Genomic DNA, 6161 nt, shown 5'->3' on the forward strand with positions numbered 1-6161 from the left:
ACTAATATTGAAGGGGATTTGGAAAAATTGGGACTCTAATATAATGTTGGTGGAGTGGTAAACTGATCCAACTATTCTAGAAAGCATTCCCAAAGGGCTATAAAACTGTATATGCCATTTGACCCAGCAATACCGGGTCTGTATCTCAAAGAGATGAAAGGAAAAGGAAAAGGGATTTAAGTGTACAAAAATATTTATAACATCTCTTTTTGTAGTGGCAAAGAATTTTGTGGTGGAAATTGAAGGGATGCCCATCAATTGAACAATGGCTGAACAAGTTGTGGTATATAATTGCATCAAGATACTATTGTGCTATAAGAAATGATGAGCATGAGACATTCAGAAAAACCTGGGAAGACTTAGGTGAACTGATGCAAAGTGAAGTCAGCAGCACCAGGAGAATAGTGTACGCAGTAACAGAAATATTATAGGATGATCAACTGTGACTGACTCAACTATTCTCAGCAATACAATGATTCAAGACAGTTCCAAGAACTTCTGATGAAAATGCTATCCACCTCCACAGAAAGAATGGGTGGAGTCTGAACACATATTAAGTCATTTTTACTGTATTTTTTGTCTCTTTTCTTTGCAACATGGCTAATATGAACATCTGCTTTGCACGACTACACAATATAATCTAAAGGAAATTGCTCAAGAAGTGGGGGATGAAGGTAAGGTAGGGAGGAAGAAAATGCAACTCAAAATTTTAAAAAATGAATGTTAGAAGTTGTTTCTACATGTATTTGAGAAAAATATGAAATAAAAAATAAGTTAAAGACATTGAGGTCCTGCAGTTCCAAAGAAAAACAGATTATTGGGGCTCTGAAGATGTGGCATTGGCCACAAATATTTCCTACATTTCTACCTCACTATCATTTTTACCTTACTATGCCATGTGAGTAAATGCCTTTATAAATAGTTCATTTATTCCACTGGCTGAATATTAGTGGGCAGCACTATGGTAAGGGCTTGGCAGCTAGAGTGTTAAGAGAATGACTACCTCTAGAACTTCAGATAGCAGCCAACCCTCTGGGAAACCCCAGCTTGTTAATATGAGTTATAGGGGAATGAAGTCAATGGTGAGTGATACACTTGACTATTTAACTTTTTCATTCTCTGGGCCTCAGTCCTATCATCTGTAAAATGAGGGATGAGAGAGCAGGTTGGACTCGAGCTTCACTAATTTGACTATCAGCCATAAATCTATGATTGAATTAAATATAAGGAGGTTTTTTGGGGACTATGAACTGCAGAGACCAATCTGACTTTATCCCATTTAAGTGTTGGACAAAGATGGATGTGCACTTAGCTCCTTGAGAACACCATAAGAAGCATGAAACTATATTCAAAAAATGTATAGTCTAATCAAGATTTATTATTTTTTTAAGGAACTGGAAAAATTAAAAGTTTGCTAAGGTTTTTTAATAATGCAATCAGACCATGGATTCAACTCAATAAATGCTGAGTTCAAAAGTCATAAAACAAGCCAATGAAGCCTACAATTTTTAACACTGAAAAGCAATTTCTGCACATGTCACAAGAATATCACTAATCTCTCATCAACTTTCCTTTATGGTTTCTTTAATTAAAGCACCTCCAATTATTTTCATTTTGAGAAAAACTTTATCCTTCTGAGCATGTCCTTGAAGGCTCTTTTTACTTGCTGGTTCCTTAGGGTGTAGATGAAAGGGTTCAAAAAGGAGGCAACTGAGGTGTCCAGCACAGCTACTCCCTTATTAAACACTGTTGCTTTTTTCATAGAGGGGTTCACATACATGAAGATGTAGCTGCCATAAGAGAGACAACAATCATGTGGGAAGAGCAGAAGAAAAAGGCCTTTTTCCTTTTCTGAGCAAAAGGGATTCTCATAATTGTCCCCATGATACACATATAGGAGATCATTACTAAGACTAATGTAAAGAGAAGAGTCACCACAGCCAAGACAAATTCAATCATCTCCATGAAGTGTGTCTGTACAGGCCAGCTGGAGCAATCTGGTGTAGTCACAACAGTAATGATTGATGATGTTGGATGCACAGAATGGCAACATTGTGGTCATGACAAGTGGCCCAATAACAACCATGAAGTCAGCCAACCAGGAACTGAGGATGAGTTGGAGACAAAGTCTCTCATTCATCACCACTGTATAATGCAAGGGTTTACAGATGGCCGCATAGCAGTCATAGGACATGGCAGCCAAAAGATAAAACTCAGTTGCTCCCAATAAGATGGCAAAAAAAAATATTGAGAAAAGCATCCAGCAAAGGAAATGCTCTTGTTCCCAGTTCCTATGTTCACTAACATTTTAGGGACAAAGACTGTTGTAAAGGAAATTTCAAAGAAGGAGAAGTTCTGGAGGAAGAAATACATAGGAGTCTGCAGCTAAGAATCCAGCAGGGTGAGAACAATGATGGTCAGATTTCCAGTGACACTGAAAAGGTACATTAGTAGCAGAAAAACAAAAAGAATAATTTGAGTCTCAGGGTCATTTGTCAATCCTACAAGGAAGAACTCAGTCACTGTGGTTTGGTTTCCCATCATTGACATCTGCCAAAGTTGAGGTGGAAAACAAGTGAGAGAGATCAGAATGACGTTTTATATATACCAAAGCAACAATGAGAAATAATGGAGAAAGGGATAGAGGGAGAGAGAAAGGGAGGAAGTTTTGTGAAGCACAATTCTGTGACAGGCACTCTGCTAAGAGCTTTATAGATATATTATTTATTTCTCACAGCAACCATAGGAGAGGTAGGTGGTATTATCCCCATTTTACAGTTGAGGAAACTGAGGTGGAGAGAAGTTAACTGACTTGCTCAGGGTCACATAGCTAGTGTCTGAGAATAGATTTCAATTCAAGTATTCCTCTTGGTCCACACTCCTCCCTCCTCCTCTCCTTCCCCCAGTGAAGAGAGTCAGAGGATGTAATCCCAGATAATGAATTAATAATGTGTGGAAAAGATGGAATTATCTGGACTGTCCTTTTCCAGTGGAGAAACAAAATATTGGCCTTGGCCCTGCAAGCTAGTACAAGGGACCTAATCACAGGGAAAATTATTGTTAATGAGATGTTAAATGAAATATAAACATGATGGGGAATCCATCTCTATATGCAGAGGAATGTGTCACTTCAATGAATCTGAAATGAAATAACACCACAGGATGAAGAATAAATCAGCTCCCTGAGACCAGAGGAGACTTCTAGAAGAGGAACTTGAGAACAAGAAGTGTCCTGGGGTTGTGCCGATTTTTTTTTGCCTCTGTGTCTATTAATATCCATTATCTGTGATTACATCCAGGGACTACATCAAGATATGTATGGAAAGGGAAGATCAGTCCCACTTCCATTTCAACAATAATACTGCATAATACAATTGATAATGACTACTACTAATCAACAATTTAAAATAAAGTAATAGACTGGCCTTTTTATAACACTTTAATGGATAAAAAGTGTTTTGTTTGCATCATATCATTTGAGCCTCACATCAGTATTATAAATAAGCTTTGGTTGATCTTCATGTCACCATTTTATGGATGAAGAGACTGAGTCTCCTAGATGTTAAGAGACTCTCATAATTGCAGAAAATAAGTAGGATATAAACTCAGTCCTTCCTAACCCCTAAGGTCAGTTATCTGTCCCCTAAGGAGAAGCTACTAAAAGATTTTGAACAAAGGGGTGATATAAACAATCTCTACATGAGAAAGTATAATGTTGGAGCTCTGGAGAGGTCAGACCCGGAAATTGAGATTTGTCATCATCTATATAGCTTCCTTCCAACTCAGTCCTATTCTACTTTCCTATGTATTCACTCAGTCAGTCAATCAGTAAACATGTATTAAGCGCCTTCTCTGTGTCAGGCATTGTGCTAAGTGCTAGAGATACAAAAAAAAAGGCAAAAGACAGTCTCTGAAAGTGGAAAATAGTATGGCAGAAACTTGGCACAGACCAACATATTACACCGCATACGAAAAGAAAGTCAAAATGGGCGCACGATTTAGATATAAAGGCTGATACTGTAAGCAAACTGGGAGAGCAAGGAATAGTTTACCTGTCAGAATTATGGAGAATGGAAGAATTTAGGACCACACAAAAGAAGCTACTTTGTGAACACTGTGAAATGTAAAAAGGATAATTTTGATTGCATTAATTATATTTGATTACATTAAATTGAGTTGAGTAAAAATGAAATGAATTGAATTAAATTGAAAAGTTTTTTGCACAAACAAAACCAATATAATCAAGGTTAGGAGGGAAGCAGAGAACTGGGAAAGAATTTTCAGAACTAGTGTCTCTGATAAAGGTCTCATTTCTAAAATATGTAGAGAACTGAGTGAAATTTATAAGAATACAAATTATTCCTTAATTGATAAATGGTCAAAGGATATAAACAGGCAGCTATCAGATGAAGAAATTAAAGCTACCTGTAGTCATACGAAAAAATGCTGTAAATCACTATTAATTAGGGAAATGTAAATAAAAAAACCTCTGAGGTACTACATCATTGTCGCAGCCGCTGCAGTGGTGAGCATGAGACCAGCTCAGTGCTCAGTAACCCAGAGACACATGGATGAGGCGGGAGACAGCAAGGTGGCAGAAGCTCCATTTATTGAGTGCAGGTAGCTGTCTTTTATAGCCCTAGTGATGCATGTTCAAAGTGTGATCCCCCTGTGATAGCCAATCATCAGGTCTGCTGGAGCTCATGTCAGGACTCATCTCCCATTGAGAGGAGAGGCAAACCAACCGGGGGAGCTGCATGTCAGCAAAGGAGAGGTCCTGGGAGACTTCCTTATTTTTGCCACGCAACTATGTTGTGACCCTCAGCTTCTACTGATAGAAGCTACAACTCCCATGGGAAAGTTCCCTCAACAGAGCTCTCATGAGACTGTGAGACATTCACCCTAACAATTCCCCCTTTTTGTTTTAAAGAAGGCGTTGTTGTAGGTGTGTGTCCTTCAGCACTTGTAGCTGAGACATAACATTTTTGAACGTGGAGATCATTACTTTCAAGAGGCATCCGGCTATAATAGGCAAGCAGCATAAAAGTAAGCACACTACAACGATCAATATAATCCAATACTCAAATGACCCCCACCAATTGGAGGCATTATCAAACCAATGTGTGATTTTCTCTGCTGTTTTGTCAGGATCCAAGTCCTGTTCAGAAGCCTTTTTTATTTCAGAGGCTAAGCTGTATAAAGTTTCAATGTCAGATTCTATAGTGTTATTTAAGAATAGACCATTCAGGTGGTTTCTGATCACTGCCCAGTTGTAAGTAAAATTGTCATGTGTAAGTATCATGCCATGATTGAACAATAGTCCCACTTAAGTTCATGCAAAGGCGGTGCGCCGCTACACAAGTCTCCACATGAGGCCAGCCGGAACCAGAGTCACTGTTCACCTTACATTTGTCCAGACTCCCCGCGCGCAGGGAGGTGGCATTGGAGCAGGGCATCCCCTGTCCGCCGAGTAGGTGAATCTGGTGTGGCCCCATGCCGGGAATGTTCATGGCAAGGGTGACTTTCTGCAGTTGTATGCAGCCCTCCACATTGTTGGTGAGGGACCAACAAAGCGGCTGCTGCTTTGAAATTGTATTTTACTGACGATGAAGTCTCATTAGTTTGTGTGGGGAGGTCAAACTCATACCTCACCATTAGTGATGCAGTCCCCTGGAACACAACATTAGGTAACTGTTCACCCCAAGCTACTACTCGAGGCCACGGGGGGTCCATGTAGATCATCCACCGGTGTAAGATCTGATTCCCTGCCACAGGTGTTGACAGGCTTAGTAGGAGAAGCAACTTCATACAGGTCTGCATTGTCTTTCATCTCCTTTTCCTCTTGCTGGGTCTCCTCCTTTTCTTCCTGGGGTGTCTCCTGAGTAGGGACAATCTTGAGAGTTTTCATTGGCACCCACTTAGCTCCTTCACCTGTTGAGATACAAGCATACCCTGGTCCCCAGGTTAGTACCCTGAAAGGTCCTACCCATTCATTATTGGGATTTTTCCACAGGACCAATTCATTTTTATCTGTGTATATTGTTGGGCCATCATGAGTCAAGGTAGGTGAATTGTGAGGTAAAAAGAATTTCATAGCAGGGGTAAGGTCATTACCATCAAATTTCAAATAATTTATATTATACAAGATTTTATTAATCTGT

The 6161-nt window shown here is 39.4% G+C and overlaps 1 pseudogene; it reads right to left on the reverse strand.

The window, feature by feature from the left end:
* Positions 1 to 1609: 1609 nt before the first annotated feature.
* On the reverse strand, positions 1610 to 5495 carry LOC114025053 (annotated as a pseudogene).
* Between the last annotated feature and the right edge of the window lie 666 nt (positions 5496 to 6161).

This window comes from Vombatus ursinus, unplaced genomic scaffold (assembly GCF_900497805.2).
Source record: "Vombatus ursinus unplaced genomic scaffold, bare-nosed wombat genome assembly UNPS02014826.1, whole genome shotgun sequence".
NCBI lineage: Eukaryota > Metazoa > Chordata > Mammalia > Diprotodontia > Vombatidae > Vombatus > Vombatus ursinus.